Source organism: Melozone crissalis, unplaced genomic scaffold (genome assembly GCF_028551555.1).
Source record: "Melozone crissalis strain CALT ecotype California unplaced genomic scaffold, PUWL_Pcris_2 ptg000061l_1, whole genome shotgun sequence".
In the NCBI taxonomy this organism is placed as follows: Eukaryota; Metazoa; Chordata; class Aves; order Passeriformes; family Passerellidae; genus Melozone; species Melozone crissalis.
The window spans coordinates 5,493,877-5,513,203 of NW_026535839.1; the positions used below are offsets into that span (position 1 = coordinate 5,493,877).

Below are 19,327 nucleotides of genomic sequence, written 5' to 3' on the forward strand. Positions count from 1 at the left end.
CTCTTCTCACAGAGCTTGGCAGGGACAGACCCAGGACAGCACAGCTTCTCTGTCTTTGGCATCTGTCCCCTTCAGATCACCTCAGCAGCACACTGAGTTCTTGCAGAACCACAGCTGAGGGAGCAAACTTGCCACACAGTGCAATTTTTCTGTATGATACAAAATCTATCACCTATGATCACCCAGTCTTTTAGAAACAGACACAGGTTCTGCAAAACAAAACAAAAGCATTTTAGATGGATGTTAGTCCATTGTCCTGAGCAGCACTACCTGCTCTGACATACCCAGGGATTTTAGAAATGCCCTCCCTGGCACATGAAACTTTTGCTTCCATTACTGCTGAAGAACCACAGCTACACCATTGCAAAATCCTAAAGAATGACTCAATAGCAATGTCAGTTCACAAAAAGGCAAGCCACTGCAAAAACCCCAAACCATTTGTTTATTTGAACTTATCTGTAACCCACAAGCAGCACAATATTACTTTGTAACTCATAACAGGCAGTAGATCAACTTTGAAAGGAATGTACAGCCAGCTTTGAAAAGACTTCTACAAAATGCCTGGAACATTTTAATAACTTAATTCTGACTTAGAGAAATCTTTAATTAACAGAGTGTTTAGAAAGCATTTTCAGAACAATCTGGAATCCTGTGGAATGTGTTAAGGCCTCCAAGGGAGCCTGTTCTGCCTGAGCTGAGATCAGTCATGACTTAGAAAGGGAAAGCAGCAGTCAGAAACAGCCAGCATCATCCAAACCTAAACACACAATCTGCTGTGCTGATATTTGCCTCCAGGATCACCCCTGCCACTCTTTTATCACTTCATTTCAGGAATCTGCCCTGCTTTTTCCACAAAGATGGCATTACCCAAATCACAGCCATACAGGACTTGACTTACAAGAATTAACTGCTGCTTACTTTTGCACCAGCAAGCCACTGCTAATCCATGCTCCAGCAAAAAAGCAAGTGAATTAGGTCAGGGGAGCTTAAGTGTTGCATAGCACCTTATATCCACAGCTCAGACAGCCCTTCCTCACCCAGGAGCAGGCAACAGTAAGTCAAGTCCAGATGGCCAAAGGGTCTTTGTCTGGACACCAATGAACTTTCATTTACTCTTTAAAGAAGGCTTATGTCTTGAAATGCCTTATCAAGTACTTATTTAGAGGAGATTATACCCTGCTGGGTGCTGTTTTGTAACTTCTTTCAACTGCAACCTTTCCAAAGTACAGCCAGTCCCCTTCCAGCAATAGAAATGACGACAGAAATAGATGGAGCAGCAGAAGCTACAGCAGAGGCAACTTTCTCTTTCTGAAAGCTGCCCATCCAAGCCATGCCACTGTTTCTGGATGGTGCCTTACACTGTCAGATACCAAAACACCTCAGTGTTTACAGTTTGTTATACATAAACAAAAATGTTGACATGACAGACATTTCCTCTCGAGCTGCAGACCAGGAGAGAAACTAGAGCTATTCTGAGACATGAAAGCAAGAGAGAGGACACACAATGATCACCTCAGATGATCATCTGGGGCTAAGGCCAGACAACTTTATTTTCCTGATGCATTTTAACCTCAGAGTGCTGCTTTAGTACAGCCACCTTTTGCATCAGCTGCACACTGACCTGCTGAGAACAGACCCCATCCCGGAGCTGGGTGGGAGCCTTGGGAGCAAATAGTCAAATATTCAACCCCACAGACTTGAAACACCCCCTTGCTGACTCCATAGTGACGAAACTGAGGCCGCTCAGGCCGTTCCATTAGCACAGATCAGGAGTTTTGTCAAGCACTGTGTCAGAGCCACAGGATGCCAGCTCCTAGCACACAGCCCAGCAGCTTTCCTGGAGTCAGTGCCAAGTGTTTGCCCATCACAGCCCACTCTGGCTGCTGGGTTTGGGATTAGGATGCTGCCTCAGGAGCAGATGAAGAAATGGATGTTTCTAAATCCCTCTCAAAAGCTGTTCTGCAGTAGGTTTGTTGCAGAGCCTGTTTGATGCTTCCACTGCTCTGGCTGCAGATCACAGAAATCTCTGACGCATTTGCCGTGGGTCACCCAAGCCATCCTGCAGACCAGCAAGGAGGAAATTTTCATAACAAACTGAAGCCAAGATTACTTTGAACCACAAAAGACACTTAAAATTAAGGAGCTTCAAGAAACTAGGTGATATCTGCAACTGCTGTCTCTCCCTCCCTGCTCTTTCAAATATTTCTTCATCTTAAGATCTTTTGGAAGAGGTTCACTGCTACACAAAGAGTTCAGCCTCATTAGGTACTGAGCAGAATTGCTAAAGTCAACATGAAATGCACAGACCCAGACATGCAATTAAAACCTTGGATTACATTTCATTAAATTTTAAGAGCACACTATAACCCATCAGATTTCAGGGTCTTGTCTGCCAACCAGTCTCCTCTTCTGAGGAGCTGCTGAGAGGTTTTAGAGGCTTTAGAAGCTTTTCACCCTGTGATTTCAAACAGGATCCAGGTGCATGATCTGATCCCATTATTTAAATCCTGCCCCTTGCTGCCTGCACAGAGCCCAGGCAGGTTGCACACACACTGAATGGTGATGGTTTACAGGCTGCTCTTGTTTAGGGAGGCAGAAGAGAATCCCAACTGCTTCATCCAGCAGCACTGAGCACAAGCCCAAACCCGTTCATGTTAAGCTGATGAAGTTCCCAAGCAGGATGGAAGGAAATTTCCTTTGGAATTCTCTTCCAGCTCCTGAGCAGAGATCAGTGCAGGTGATGAACAAGTCCGCAGTAACACCACAACGCTTCACCAAGAGCCACAGCTTCCACCACCCTCCAGCAGAACAGAAAAAACCCCAGACTGTGTCTGCACACACAATGTGACTCCATTTCAAATGGATCCAATTTCCATGAGCTTGAAAACCTTTTGCTGAAGACACCAAGTCACTGTGAAGCTGTGACTCCCAAACGAGGTAAACTGCTGCTCCTCCTAAATGCTGACATCTTTAACAATTGTAAGGAAGCAAGAAATGAATTGTAATCAAGGTTTCAAAGCCAGTTCCTTTCACAGCTCTGACAAACTAAGAAGAAACTGGATCCAAGAATCTCATGCCTGAGCCAGCAGATTCAAGTAGGAAACAATGACAGAACTTAGAGACACCACATATCAGACTGAAAACATCAAGATCTTTAAACACTGGATTCAGTCACCAGTGAAAATCCAGGTGTCCATTTCAGAAATCCATGCAGTACTGGTGACACAATACAAAAATCTAATTATTGCACTTTTGAGAAGCTCCTCTTTTTTGGTACAAATACCACCAAACAATCCAATTTTTAAGATATTTTCTACAGAGCAAATTTAGGGAAGGAAAATAAATATATACTTTCAGTTTGGGTTACTTTATGGGAAACAGTCTGCCTTTGGGTGCTTTATTTTCTCCTTGCAGACTTCTGACTAGGCCTCCTGTGTGCTACAGAAATACAAATGAAATCTCATGAAGCTTTCACTTTTCCCTAAAGGGCCCAAATAATTTAATTCTGTTTTTCCAGTTATCTCAAGAGTTATTCAAAAGCAAGAACTTTTCAGGTTTTTTTAGAAAAACCAGACCTAAAATAGCTTTAAAAACACTTAAATATGAGGGAAAACTTTGGAAAAAAAAGTCTAAATCAGGTAAATCACAAGTGTAGTGAGCTGAAGACAGTTATAACTTGCATTTATGAATGTTGCTTGGCTTCTTGCATTATTTCTTTAAATATTAATAGCCAAATACCTAGTTTGCAGCAGCAGTCTAATTTTGATACCAGCTAGGTAATTCTATGTAGCAATTTAATCTATTATTTTTCCAGTTTTCAAGGATTCTCTACCCTCTTTTGACTTCCCCTAATACAAGTTGTATTGAGCTGCTCTGACAAAAACATTTCAGAGGGAAAAACAAGCAGTTTTCATAAACAAATACTGGCAAAGTTCAAGTACAGGCATCAATTGTGATAAAGGGAACAAAGCATTTTCATTTTCTTCCCATTTATGTTGAATAGCAAAAATTTTGGAGCACTGCAATGTCGAGTGACAAGATATGAAAAACAGGGTGAGGCAGCAGAACATTTTTACAGCACTTGACTGATGACTAACCTATGATGTCAAGGGCTAAATATACAAGAAACTTGAAAATCACAAGGCTGTGCATCTTGCAGCTCAACTTCCAGCTTTGTGTTTCCACAGTGGGGTCTGTGGGCACTTTCAGGATCCCATTAAACAACTGGGTATGACAGGTGTGACCGTGTTCACAGGGGTCCCAGGATGAGGGAAGAGACAAGGATCTGACTCCATGTTTCAGCAGGACTGATTTATTATTTTATGATATATATTATATTAAAACTGTGTGGAGGATTTTATTAAGAGTCTCTGATTCAGAGACTGCTGACCTCCCTCTTCCAGCTTAACCAGTGGCATTATGTCAGTATGGCCTTTCTCAGCTAACCAACTCTTAATAAAATCCTCCACAAAACTGTACTAAAAGAAAAGAAGAAATGATTTCATCAGAAGGCTAGCTAAGAATAGAAAAAGAAAGAATTAATAATGAAGGCTTGTGGCTTGGACAGAGAGTCTGAGCCAGCTGACTGTGATTGGCCATTAATTAGAAACAACCACATGAGACCAATCACAGATGCACCTGTTGCATTCCACAGCAGCAGATAACCATTGTTTACATTTTGTTCCTGAGGCCTCTCAGCTTCTCAGGAGAAAAAATCCTACGGAAAGGATTTTTCATAAAAGATGTCTGTGACAGGCTTTTCATTTTCACCTGGTGTACATTTATGTACAGTGGTGCCTCTATTTTGCACACAAATCACTTGTAGCTGTTTGCATGCTTTGGTGCCTGCAAAGAACACAGGTATTTGTTATTTTGGATGGTCAAAGCAGGGAGGCAAAGTCAACTGAGGGCTGTAGCTGCTGCACTGCAGGTCTGGAGTGAAAGCTGCCAGTGATGCTGGAGAAGGGCAGCAGGGCTCCATCCTCCTCCTCTTCCTCCAGCCCAGGAAGGAAGGAAGGACCCAGAGTCCCAGAACTTGGGGCTGAGAGCTGTGCTCTGACCTCAGCACCCTTCACAAGGTGGCTCTGGGGGAAAAGGAGCTGACAAATCCCATCGCAAACCCAAACACGAGCACACACCTCATGGGCCTGACTGGAGCCAAGATGTCAGGTCTGGAGAGACTCAGCTGGTTTCTGGGCATCATTCTCTGCCTCAGCCCTCAAATCCACAAAAAGGGGTGGGTGCCAAAGTCTCTCACTTCCCGAGGTTTCCAGTTCACCCTGAGCATACAAATACCTGCATTATGTAACACCTGCAGAATGCAAACAGGGATCGATTCTAAGGGAAAACAGTTTTCTACACGAAGAAGAAATTAAGGGGAACACACAGAGAAGGACAGCAGTCATCTTCTCAGTTAAACCTCAGTGATTTGGAAGACAGCATGTCAGCTATCCCTAAAAATACAGACATCCCTAAAAATAACTATTTTCCATTCCTACCCTAAACCTGACCCATAAACCACTACATTTCTCACGTTCTGTCGATTCAGCTTTTTATTCACACAACCATATTTCTTCCACTTCATCCTGCAGCACTGGTCCCACTAATCACTGACATATGCTCCAGCACAGAGTATTTCCTCTGGCATGCTCTAAAAAGAAGCACTGTCACCAGAGCAATATAAGTGCTGGCAAATATGGTCTGTCAGGTTTTGTTTTCAAGGACTATAAAAATAGACTTCACTGCATTAGGCTTGAAAACTCATACCCTCTAGAAATAATTTCTAAAACAAGTTTTCACATGACTTGTTATTGTTTTAGAGTATCCAGAGAGAAAATCTGTTCTTTTCTATTTAATTTCACATTTTCAGGTTAAGCCAATATTTGAGTTCTACTACACAACTGACAATTCCCAGCTAATTTATCAGCAATGCCAGTGCTCTCTGCTCATGTATTCATGACAATTCATAACTTCTCAGATGCATTTCTATCAGGAGCAGCCACTTATTATAAAAATATCAGCACTTGAAAAGCCACAAACCATCAGTTGTTTCCACAGCTTAGGCCTTTCACGCAGGGTGATCAGTGTAAGTTTATGCTGATAACAGCTTTGGCCAAGATGCACAGAAAAGGATGTTGGCACAAATTGCAATTCAAAACACTTTCTTGTTAGTTTGTAATTGCTTTGCCAAAGACTCTTTCTGTAATCAGCAGGCCCAAGTTCCTATTTGCAGAAAATATGGCAGTACAATGAATGAGGACTTGTTATGTTTTATACAGATTTTACACAGATTCTCTGCAGCAGATTCTCAAAATCAAGGACAACAAGAAGGACCTTCACACATTGCAGATAAGACTTTTCCCATCTCCCATAGCAGAGCACACAATTCACATCTGAAGATCAGACACAATCTGGGGCACAATGGGTCAACAATCACATTCCCAAAAATCAGTGGCAACAGCAACAATAATAACCTGGATGGTTCTCTGTTCTCCATACACATAACCAGATACAATTCTGCCACTTTCTACGTAAATATCCCAGGTCTTCCAATACTTTGCAGATATTTTTAGTTTACTTCCATGCCCTCAGTACCAAGCAAGCAAAATAATCTTGAGAAATTTCACTCCAAACACTTTAACAGTACCAATATAACTTCTTCACTGCTGCAAATAAGACCTGTGAGCAGATGCTGGTTTTCTGAAGGGAGATTTTTTTTTCCTAGGCTAAATTAGTACCTTGAATCAGTTTCCAAAACAGCTACACACAAAAAAAATAGGCAGCATGCAGCAGCAAGATATTCATAGGAGTTTTAAATATTTCTGACACAGCCTGAGAATCAAAGGGAAGTGACAGCCCGGAGTGTATTTGGTGGATCAGCAAAACCAACATGCAGGAGTGGAAAAAAGGAGTTATTCCTTCTTACTTGGCTATCACACATAAAACACTGGCAACAGGCCACCAGGGAGATAAAGGAGAAAACAGAAGATAATCACAGGGCTCACTTCTTTTTGAGATCCTGAACAAGCCTGTTACACAGTGGCTAACATGGATGGACAGGATAAATTTAAGTGACCTTCTGCAATGTTACAGAAAATTACTTCCTTGCCCAATGGAAGCCCTTTACAACATCATTATGTCTTATTTATCTAGTTTTTGGGGTTCTGATTTTCTTCAGTGATGGAATATATTTTGCTTGTATTTATCTGAGCTGAAATTACAGTCTCTAAAGAGAGCCACTTCCAAGGAAGCAGAGTGAAGATTAAAGTCAGTCTGAGCAGAAGTGAAGGAGCTGCTTACTCTTTTAAAAATATTATAAAAACCCCCCAAAAACAAACAAAAAGAAATCTTATGGGATGCCAGTCCTGGTTGTGGTTATTTTTATACCATACCCTAGATCAAAGTCACTAAGACTCTTATTTTTCAAAGGAACATCATACTCTAAGACATCTTTGAAAACTTCGGTCTAAGTGTTAAGAACACTCCAACTCTGTTTCACCTGTTTTATTTATTAAGAAACAGCTCATGCTTACTAATCCCTGTGAACATTTCTTCCTTGGACTCCATCTGAAGGATGGGAAACATTAGGGAAGCTCAAGAAAGGAAAAAACATAGCTCTTTGCCATCATGGTGAAAAAATGTTTCCTTGCTAGTGTGATCAACTTGGTAAAAGCAACCTCCCAAATGAATCTGAACACAAATAAAGGCAACTTACAGAAAAACAAGGCTATGTGATCTCCCACTGAGAAAAAACAAGACTGGCTACTAGTGGGATTTAAATATTAGGTCTTCTGAATAATCATAAGCAGACAGAGAACGAAATGACTTTGCTTTGAAAAGTCACCTTAGCTTGCACACACAGCCGCAAGCAGAGGATTTCAGGCTTTAGGGATCAAGCAGAGCAGAACTTTTCATAGCAACTTTAGCTCGTAAAACAGCCCCAGTTGTTCAGGAGGGCTGAGGCAAGGCAGCTCTGTGTGGAGGAGGGACAGCTGACAGTGTTTACAGATAAGATCTGGTGAAGTCCCAAAACATCACAAGACCTTGACTAACAAACACAAAATGCCAATCCAACCAGATTTTTTGAAAGGGACAGTATTCAAACAAGAAATTCCATGCATCCAGAAAATGAACTCTTGCAGGAGACAGACTGATTTACTGTTATTCTGTGAATCTTTTGTTTTTATGACCAAATAGTTCTGCAGCAGGAAGACAGGCTTCATTTGCAGGCATCCAAGTTTAAGACACAAGTTTTTTTTGTTTGAAATTTAACCCCTTTGCTGGTCATTATTTTAGTAAACAGCTGCATTTTTCGTTATTTAAAAAAAAAAAATACTGATATGCCTTTTGGAAGATCCACTTCAGCAGCTGCCTTGTGATGTGCAACCACAAAGAACAGGACAAGTTCTGCCTTTGAAAGCTACATCAGGGAAAGGTGTCAGGTCACTGTTAGATCAGCTACACATGGCACACACATGAGAAATACCCATTAGTGGTGAGGGGAGATGCTTTGATCAGGAATCAGTTACCTCTGGGCAGAAGCAATTTGCAGCTTAACAGGGGAGGATGTCAGCATTCACTGTTTTTTCAAAGACAGGGTTTAGAAGTTGCTTTCTGCTACTTGTGCTAATTGCAAAGGAAAAAGGTATTAAAGCTGAGAAATCAATAAGAAGTTGAGACTGGAAGACACAGCCATCTTATTTGGTGACATTAAGAGAGAGCTTCTCCACCAAGCTGGGCAGCACAACACAGTCAAGCCTTCCTGAACTCCATCCTCCCTCCCTTCCTTTGCTTTCTATTTCTGGCCAAAGGAAGAATCAAATATCCACATGAGTTACATGAGTTTGCTTAAATCAGGGTTTCCATTTTAAACCCTGGAGCTCTCTGGATGTACTCATGAGGGAATGATTTGCAGTAGAGCTGGCAGCCTGTGTTTCCAGAAAATGACAGGGGGACTAAATAAAACCTTTTTATTCTTGTGAGCTACAGAAGACATGCCATTAATGGACATCAGCTTTAGGAAGATAACTCAGCAAAAAGGGAAGGCATGAAGCAGCATCAGAGGAAACTCTGAGTGGGACAGGAGTGATTTTGTTTGTAATAAAATCAACAACTTTTCTACTGAAGCAAGTTTCTCCCTTGGATATTGGTCGCAGCAGAGCACCGCTGATGCTCCACTGTAATTGTGGTTTAAAAGCCTTAATTATAGATATATGCTCCAGGGAGCTCTCTTATAACCTAGAGCTAAGATTAGAGAAAATGGAGGAACTGCAAAAGGGAAGAGAGGTAATTATTTAGAAAGAAAAGCAAACTTAAGCACCAAAAACTGGCAGACCTCCCTTCTTTGAAGCTGCAAGTTAAAGCTTTATCAAGTTTATACAAGGAACAATAAGGAGACATGTCAAACAACTCATTTCTTGTATTTTAGGGGGTGCAGAGCTGCCAGCAGATCTCAGACACAGCAGAAGTTAACTCTTCTACCCAGGCATTTGAAAAGGAGGACTGCCTGGCAACTCTTTGTGCTGGTATTGATTTACTGATCTGCAGCTTTCTCCAATCGTTTGCCAGGCCCTGTAAATCTAACAAAAGAGGCAGAGTCTGACAAGTCAGCCATAATTTGATATCCACTACTACTTATATTCTTAACAAAGCTGTGTAGATAAACACTTCATTCCTTGTTGCCTATCCATCACCCATGCAGGATAACACAAATGCAGGAAATACCACCACGGGTGTTGGTTACACTGATAAAAAAGATACCATTGCCACTGAGGGGCCAGGCTTCATGTGGAATAAAGCAGGACCAGCAGCACTTACTGGCTCCCTGAGCTGTAAGAAGTCATGACCTGAAGGGAAAACCACAAGCACACTCTTTAAGAGATAACAGAGAATAATGAAGTTTTTTCACCACCACCAAGACAAAAGGCAGTCTGAAAGTAGAACATGAATTTTTAAAATTAGAAAGTGGGGGCTATTATCCCTGGATTTGGAAATTAAGCATCACACTGTTACACTCTTGGAAGTGACTCAGGCACCAGAATTTGTTCAGGAGTCTGTGAAACATGATAAACAGATTCACACTATCCCTGAACTGCTAAAAATCCCCACTGACACCTTTTGGTTCTGCAAACAATCTGGGGCCTGAAGGCAAGATAGAATGTCATTTATACAACTCCCTAGAAGCACAGAAATCCCAGGCCAAGCTGTATCCAGAAGAAATATCCAAGCGGCCAAACTGCACTAGCACTGACCAAAATCCTTCTGTCCAGGGACAGGAGATCAGGCTAAGACAAAGTGCAAATGCCAGGCAGAAAGGCTATTCCTGATTTGATTTCAGAATAGGAACAGAGAGCAAATTAAATTAACAGAAAGTAACTATTCCAAATCTAGCTCAGTCTGACTGAAGCAACATTGAAATAATATTTAAATGAATGACTGTTAAAATAATCATTAATGTCTGCTTGCCATCACAGCAGACAGTTTTTAATCCATTCAGCCTTGCCAGTTTTCTATACCCAAGGAAGCAAATACAGAATGACAGGAAGGGAAACTGCAGCCCTTTTTCTAGTGACACTTGTACCTGTATTCAAACAGGGAGTGGAAGGTGGCACTACATAACAAAGTCTGGTTGAGAACATTTTTCTGCCTAATTTCACCAACCCTCCTCACTGGTAATAAGTAAATTCCTGTTAGTTTTTCCAGTCCTCTTAAATACCTGGTAGTTATCTGCCAGGAAATTTACAACTGTGGTTGCCCTCCTCACTGGTAATAAGTAAATTCCTGTTAGTTTTTCCAGTCCTCTTAAGTCAAATACCTGGTAGTTATCTGCCAGGAAATTTACAATTGTGGTTGCTCTTAAATCAGTTGTCTCTTGCAATTTGATTCATATTCTTTCAGCAAAAGCACACAGCTCTGGAGATCACCACATGATTATGGTTTTCACCAGTGACCTACAGCACAGTCCAGATGCCAGGAGCCAAAAAGTTTTGCAGTAGAAATCTTCCTGCCACAAAGAAAGGTCACCACTGCAGCAATTAAGTGCATATGAAGCACGTTTGAACAGTGAAACAGAACCACTTTTCCAATAACAGAAGGACCTGCTCAATGATGAAGAACAAAGTACAATAAACCATTTATTTTCACACAGCATAGGAGACCTACAATACAGCCCGTGTGTTCATCCACCTCTGTGTTGCCATTACAACAAAGATCACCACAATGAGACCTCGAGTGAAGGCCACTGAAAGCTCCACTTCCTTTATAAACTTATTTTCAAATTTTACTTTGCACTTTATAGCTGTGAGATGGTTAGACACTCCACTTCAGCTCCCTTTGCCAACCACAAGCGCAGGACACGCTTACCTAGCTCAGGAAACCCTGATCATTTCTCAAGTGCACTCACTCAAGTGATAAACTCCAGAGCAGCCCACACTCAATCAGCCACTCTTAAATTAAAACAGGCTTGTTCAGCTGTAGCACTTGCACTCCAGTCCTTAGATGCCAATTGTTTTATGCTTACTTACAAAACAAGCTTTTCAAAGTTTCCCTTTACATCAGCTGATGAGTGCCTGGCAAACACAGCAGTGCCCAAGAGCTCTGTGGAGCAGCAGCAGGGTCTGGGACAGGACCAGAGGAACCTGTGAAGCACAGCAAGCTGGCTGCCCAATTCCCTTCTGGCTGGCAGAGAGCACAACAGCGTTTCTCCAATTTTTCCCAAGTCCTTCTCCTCCCTTCTGTTATTGGAAAAGTGGTTCTGTTTCACTGTTCAAACATGCTTCATTTGCGCTTAATTCCTGCAATGGTGACGTTTCTTTGTGGTAGGAAGATTTCTACTGCAAAACTTTTTGGCTCCTGGCATCTGGACTGTGCTTTAGGTCTTCTTTATTAGTTTTTTCCAACCACACCACAACGCTGACAAACCTTGACAAGCTCCCAGCTGCCCCCAGGTCAGAACAGCAAAGCCCATCCTCTTCCTCAGATGAGGAGGACACGAGCAGCATCACTCCCCACTCACCCATCACCAGGGCTGCATTTTCAGCCGTGCTGGCTGGAAACTTTAGGCTGAATGGCACTAAAGCCAAAGTTTATCACCCCAAACTTTCCAACAGCAGCACCCTGCCCAGGCATTTTCCAGTCCCGAGTTTGCAGTTGGTTTCTGATTGCCAAGGAAGCAGCAGGAGGGTGTACCCCACATCACTCCAGCCAGCCGGCAGCAGAGGGCACCACACAATCACCGATGTGATTTATACACTTCCATCATGCTCCCGAGTTAATTTATAGAGCACAAATTACTGCTACAACAAGCTACAGGGCGACTCCATAAAGCATTCATCATATCAGATAAAAACGCACTGCCACCAAAGGCAGCTCATTTGCTACAGTGCTTTCAGCCAGCAATTCAAAGAAAAACCTTCCAGCTTAGCATCTGTGCGAGCCCAAAAGCCACATTCCCAGAACTGCAGGTTTCACACAGCGAGAATCTCCAGCCTGACCACAGAAGAGCAGAGCAGCAGCTCTGCAGAGCACTGAAAGCCACATAAACACTTGCATTAGCCCAAACACAAGCCACCAGCCCACAGCCTAACTCACCCAGGGTTTACACACTGCAAAGCTACATCCACATCAATTAAACATTTGGGCTGAGGATGCTCAGCAGCCTCTGAGGCAGACAGCAGAGATCCAAGAGACAAAAGGAATAGCTGCATTCCTTCTGCTTCTTCCTACCCCCACACCCACAGATCGTATGTTTTTACTTATTGAATAGTTGTTAAAAAAAGAAAAAGATGAATCTACAGAAAAGTCAATCTGCATTCCGTGAGCACGCTGAGACACACGCAGTGATGAGCAAACAGCACAGTCACGAAGTCAAAGCAGCTTCTAAGCTGTCAGCAGAAACAGTTCAGTACCACAATGCTACCGGCCCCATTTAATGCCAGACCTGTTACACACCCCAGGAAAAAAGGGAAAAAAGAACTTCCCAGATCATCTCCTCTGCTGAGCACTGCACAGAGTGACAGAGGCCACTTCTAGCACACAGCAGTTAAGCAAGGACTAACTCAGAGCTCCAGCTTTTCTAAGGAGATCTGCAGCACGACCTTGAGGCCAGGACCTTGCTGACTTCTCTCCATCTCTCCTCTGTGCAGGGAGAAACACCCGCAGAGCTGCAAAAGAACAAACCCAAAGGCAGAGGAAAGAGCAGATACCTCACCCTCCTTATTAAAGCAAGACACTATTTTCAGCCACCATAATGTTTCCCCTGAACATGTAAATACAGAAGCAATTAGCTGCCTAGGCACTTCCACACAAACCGTTTAGAATAATCTTCCCTGGAATATATTTACATCCTTTCTGATTGCTTAATTTTCTGACACATTTGTTTCGGGCACTAGAAAGATTAAATAAAGCCAAATCACCTATAGTGATGCATATATTGCCATGTTATTGAAGGTAACATGCAGCACAGGCAGACAACAAAAACTCCTGGCTGGTTTCAAACTTCAAAATTTTAGCAATACAACAAGGTTCTAGGAATTGTTTTATAGCTTTAATTCAGCTGTTTCTTAAAACGTTTCCCCCTCTTCTGCTTTTACTCTGAGGGATAGAACTACTGACTGAAACAGCAGACACTATTTAAAGAGAAAGAATGAGCCTGGACAGAGATTTCATTGAAAAGCTCAATTCTGAAGTACATAGGAAATGTCCTCAATTCAAAGATTAGCCTGCACAAAAAGACAAATTAAAGCCAGAAACAGAAGAAAATCTTTTCTGACTGCTCTGAATATATTTTTTCATTATATTCTCTGCTATCATCTGGAGTTTTTGTATTAAGAAGTCAGCTCTTTCGAAAGGCTTCAGGAACAAGAAGAATATTCAGACAAACAGCATATTCATTGACAAGCTGGAAGTTGATTATTAAGTACAAAACCCATGAATGCTTGTTGGGACCAAGGAAGGGAGGCTGGAACCATTGATTGTGAGGATGCCCAAAAAACTCTCTGCAGTCAGCTGGCAGATACCTCTATGACAACAGTAAAACAAACCCACACAACTAAACAGAAAAACAAAATCACATTTGAGTTGTTTTTATCCTGCTTCATCTGAAATTATTTTTACCAAGACAGCCTGTTGTCCTTAAGGCTATGTTTTCCCTAGCTCAATGTAACTGGAGCTATCATTGCAGGGCCAAGTCATTCAAAAAATAAGCTCACAACACAAATATATCTTCACTCACAGACCCCCTGCAGCCCATAACTCCACGTTAATTAGACTGGAAGATGAAGCCCTCAGCCTGAAACCCAGCAGCTCTGATTTACACAAGTGCAGAGAGGTTTTACTGCGAATTTTCCTGCGAGCTGCACAGGCGTTTCCTGCCCAGCTCCACACACCATCAAAACAAAAGCAGATCTCAAATCACTGACAGCTGCCATACTTTACAGAGGCATAAAGAAAAATGGAGCGGGCATTGTGTACAACATGGGCAGCTCAGGATAGCTGAGCACTGAGATCACTGCAAGGACACAGAAAGCAGCAGAGATGCTGCCTGGCTTACATCCACCCAAAGCCTATGGTGCAAGGACAATTTTGAAAGACCAAAACCATAAAAACCAACTTGCCACTTTGAAGCCTCCTAAGAATAATTACCAACTGTCTCCTCGTAACCTCTGGAGGACACATGATTTTACAAAGGTCTTCATTTCACCCTAACACATGAAGCTATGGAGCAGGGCTTGGTTTTTACCAGTCATGCAAAATCGACTCCCTGCATCCCACAGAAATACAAGCATAAGGCAGCAACATCAGCAACTCCAGGCATGTAATGATCACTGTGTGACCAAGTCAAAAGGACTTCTGCACAGATTTGAGGATCTGCTGCAAATTAATGTTTTGTGACAGGCAACAGCTGATCCCTTTCCCCAGCAGCATGGGACATGAGCATGGTTTTTTCCAGACTTACACTAAAAAGCCTGAATTTGAAAAAGCATTTCTTGGGGGAAAGAAGAGCTCAGTCCCAGTTTGAGTACAGCTCTTTGAGAGCCTTCTCTCCCTCAGAGCAGAAATTGTCACAGCAGGTTTCTCCACCTTTACGGTGCAGTTACAGCATGAAGTCTCCAAGGAGGGAAAGATTTAGACGAATAAGAGTTTTAAGTGGTTTTGAACAAGCAGAGCCTTTTAGAGTGGCAGCTGAACTGATAGTTACACAATGACATTTCAAGCTTTCAAGTCCCAATCATTCTTAATGGCACAAAGCTAAACCCAGAAGGGGACAAAGCTATTACACAGCCAAAAGTAAGTGCAGCTAAACTGTGCTTCCAAAACGTCTAATTTGGGTGATCCAGCCTTCCTGACTCACACGCCGCACAGACCGGTTTGGCTGTGAAATTTACTACTACACCAGTGGGACAGGAAAGGAAAGCAGCCATGTGTTGCAACAACCTCAGGCCACATATCCGGCGGGCATCCTCTGCCTCTCAGGAAGAGTTTTCCGCTTTTCCCAAAGGAGCATCGCTGCTCTGGCACAATCCGCCAGCTCCACCCGGTCCTCCCTGCGAGCCCTCGCCCTGAGCTCTGCGGGAGGCAGAGTAACAGGTGATGTTTGCTTCCCACACCCTTCCAGGGCAGGTAAGGAGAAATGGCACGGAGGCACACACCCTTGGGAAGCGGAATCGCCGTTCTTTTCAGTGCACGGCTGGGACCAGCCCTGCCTCGCTCCTTGGCGCAAGAAGCAAAGACCTTGCTTTATTATTCTCTTACCAAGCTCAGCCAAAAAAAAGGCGAGGAGACCCTCCCGTGAATTGCCAAGAAAGTACTCGCGCTGCCCCTCCTCCGCAGGCACAGGATACACAAACCAGCTCCTTCCCGGGGACCACCGAGCCCACCCGGCTTCCCTGCCCTGCCCCATCCTCTGATGGGGGCGGCTGCCGCTTCTCGCTGCCCCCTGTGATGGGAAGGGTCGCGCCCAGCCCCGCACACACCCCGTGCGACAGCAAATCCCATGAGAGCCCCCCGACCCTCGCTCCCACCAGAGCCGCCCGACCCTCGCCCGGCGGATCCCACCGGAGCCCCCCGACCCTCGCCCAGCGACTCCCGCCGGAGCCCCCCAGCACACCCGGGGCCGCTCAGCCCCCCCAGCCCCGCCACTCACCGGCGCCTCGCCGGCCGCTGCCCCCGCGGCGGCCGCCCCGTCCCCGCCGGCCGCGCCGCCGCCCTCCAGCTGCCGCTCGCGGTACAGGGACCAGAGCCCCACGTTGGGCAAGAAGACGAGGGCGGCCAGCGCCAGCCCCACCGCCTGCAGCAGCCGCTTCTGCTTCCGCCGCATCGGAGCGGCTGCCGGGCGCGGGCCGAGCGGCGGGAAGGGGCCGAGGAGCCGCGGGCAGAGCAGGGAGCGCGGTCCGGCCGCCCCCGCCGCGCTCCCGGAGCGCAACTTTCGCCCGCGCTCGGCGGCGGCGCCGGGCGGCAACTCCGGTACTTCCGCTCCGCTCGCGCGGGGGGGCGGGGCCTCGGAGATCCCGCCCACCGCCCGGGGAGGCCCCGCCCCGCTCCCCGCTCATTACCCTGCGCTAATGACCCTCCGATAATGAGCCCCGCTAATGACTCCCTGCTAATGACTCCCCGCTAATGACTCTCTAAGAACGGCGCTCCCAGGGTGCCGCGGCACGGCGGGGTGTCTGGCGGAGCGGGATTCGAAGCGGCCGTCGGTGGTAGGGAGGGGGTCACGGTGGTTAATTGGCTTAAAACGCCTTAATGAGGGAGGGACCCCTTAGATGGGAGTGGGGCTGGGAGAAGCGGGGCAGGCTGAAGGATTAGGGCTGTAAATGCTCCCCAAAAGGTCCGGGTGGCCCCCACGGGCACGCAATAACCGGGGGACATCAGTCTCCAGCAGGGATGGAGATGCCATCGAAGCATCCCTCCAAATCCATCCCCATCCCTGGCTCGCATTAAAAAACACTGCTGTTTAGCCGGATAGCAATTAAGTGGCTTCAACTATAACGAAAACGACACAATTTAGAGGCACGGGATAGTGTTTGAAGGGTGTTTTTAGGGAAAAAAGCAATGGCGGCACAGCTTTCCTAAGAATTGGGAGCGGATCCGTGTCCTCAATGAGGAGCAGCAGCCCCGGCGCTCGCTCGGGAAGATGCTCTGCCAGCAGAACAGCCGTGAGGCTCGTCTGTGTCAACAGCGAGGCTCTGACAATCCACTGCCCTGCTGGGCACTGGCAAAATAAATATTAGTTCTCTTCCAATGCAAACCCCCGCGGGGAAATACCGAATTTCCTGGAGCGACAACAAAAAGGAACCATCACGCACCCCAGCATTTGCAGCTCCTGCCACCCTCGCCCCACATCAGCAAGTGGATTTAAACTTAAATAAACTTCCATAACCCACTAGATGGCATCTTCTAGCAGATTTCAGCGCCTGCTGCGAGAGGCAAATTATCAAGGAAAGCATTTAATTTAGAGAGCAGGTTAGGGTTCCTAAGTCTAACTACACGTTAAGGCAGCTTGCACTTTCCTTTTAATTATCGATGAGAATTTGTCGCCAGCTGATTTCTTTAGCAGAAGTGTTAACGCTTCCATTGTTTCTCCGTGGGTGGAGAAGATAGCGACCCGTGAAATCCCTTCACTCCTGCTTTAGAGCAAAGCGTATTCCCTTTATCATCGCTGAATCACCTCCGGCAGTGCAGAGACTCGGGCTGCTCCTGAATAATGCATAGCCGCTAAAATTGTACAACAATAAAGCTACATATACATTACCTGGTGCTGCGAGAATCCGGGCTGGAAAGCTACAATACCTCCGATTTAATGCTGCAGTGCCAGTGTACTGCCATATGGACCCTTATAATAACATCCACATCCCCTTACCTCTGCGAGAGCTCTTTGAAAAGTGGCTGTGAAATAGCAGGAGGTTTCCTAGGGATGCACACAGGCTGCCCTTGGCAGAACATCCTCATTTATATAAAGAAATGACAGCCACAAAGTTTGAGAGTTAATTAAAACAAAGCCACTCGCTGGCTCGACATATGTTTAAATTTAGGATTGTGAGCCTGCTCGCTAAATTAAATGTTTGCTTCATAAATTGGCTTCAGCAGAGTTGCACAAGTTTTAGCAGGGAGCAGATTATGGCTGGTGCTGCAGGTAGATTAGTACTTTGTACATGTGAGAGCATCCTGAATGATCAAACCCTCTGAAGAGCCTCTTAGGAATTGCAGTCTGGCTGCTCCTCAGTGATCACTCTGCAAATGGATGTTCCAGGTCTTACTTTTTGCTTTAAGAGGGAGTGAGTCCTGTTGGGTTTACCAATTAAAATAATTTATACTCTATGCAGCTGCCTTGGTCCCAAATAAATAGATGTTTCTTCTAGTAAAGGTAGAGCATGTCTCCCTCTGCTCTTACTCCTGAAGTGTTTTGGTGGAGACAGAGCTCTGATTTTGGCCTGTTGGATGCAATGCCTTGGGGATTGATGGAGTACATGCAAAATAAACACGGATTTCCATTTCTGAGAAAGGAGAAAGCCTGTGGCTCTTAAGCCTCTAACTGGAAAGGGAAATGGTGTACCTTCCCCAGGCATCTTTTCAAAACAAATATAGGATAAATTAATAGCAGCTCAATCCCTGTCTGGGAGCTCTCTTTGCTAGCAAGCTGGGTTGCCTGGTTTGCAGCTCATGTGCTGAGCTGCTGCAGGGCAGAGTGCAGCAAAAGTGGGAAACGGCAGCATGGAAATGAAAAGCCTTGATGAAGGACGAGGAGCAGGGTTGGCCAGAGGGACTTGGTCAGCAGATGCTGGGAAAGGGCAGGAGAGCACCGAGCAATGCCAATGGGAGTGGATGCGACAGGAGTTGCTGGGACAGAGCCTACAGATGGCATGACAGCACGGGGATGAGATGGCACAGACTGAGGGAATCAGAGCTCTCCTGCCTTCTGGTCTCTGCCTGCAGCTCCTCAGGGCAGGGACTGACTCCTGTCAAGGGCTGCATTTCGACCTTGGAGCTTCTGCAGGGTGGCTAAAGGAAAGCAGGGAGTCCTTTGGATCCCTGCAAGTGAGGGGAATGGTTATGGGATCCCCCCTCTCCTGCCAAGTGGTCATAAGTGAGACAAGAGCTGGCTCTCCATGCTCCCACTGCTGTGCCAGCCTCACAGCGTGGGTTAGGGGGAGAAAACCCTGGATGGCACATCTTCAAGGGGATAAATGGGGAAGAATATCACCCAAGAGCCTGCTAGGTTTCTCCCTTGGGTTCCCAGTGCTGCAGGTACACACTGCTACTGTGGGGGGTGGAGTCAGGGAGCTCCATCCTGGTCTCAGTGTCCACCCTGTGTCCTGTGTCAGATGGCTGC

The 19,327-nt window shown here is 45.1% G+C and overlaps 1 protein-coding gene across 1 annotated transcript in view; it reads right to left on the minus strand.

Annotated features, from left to right (window-relative positions):
- The window catches only part of GALNT10 (polypeptide N-acetylgalactosaminyltransferase 10), a 77,626-nt gene extending 61,439 nt beyond the window's left edge, over positions 1-16,187 (minus strand). The window contains exon 1 of the mRNA XM_054287836.1: positions 16,142-16,187. The gene's annotated coding sequence lies outside the window, so the exon portion shown is untranslated. The remainder of the gene's footprint in view (positions 1-16,141) is intronic.
- Positions 16,188-19,327: the final 3,140 nt, after the last annotated feature.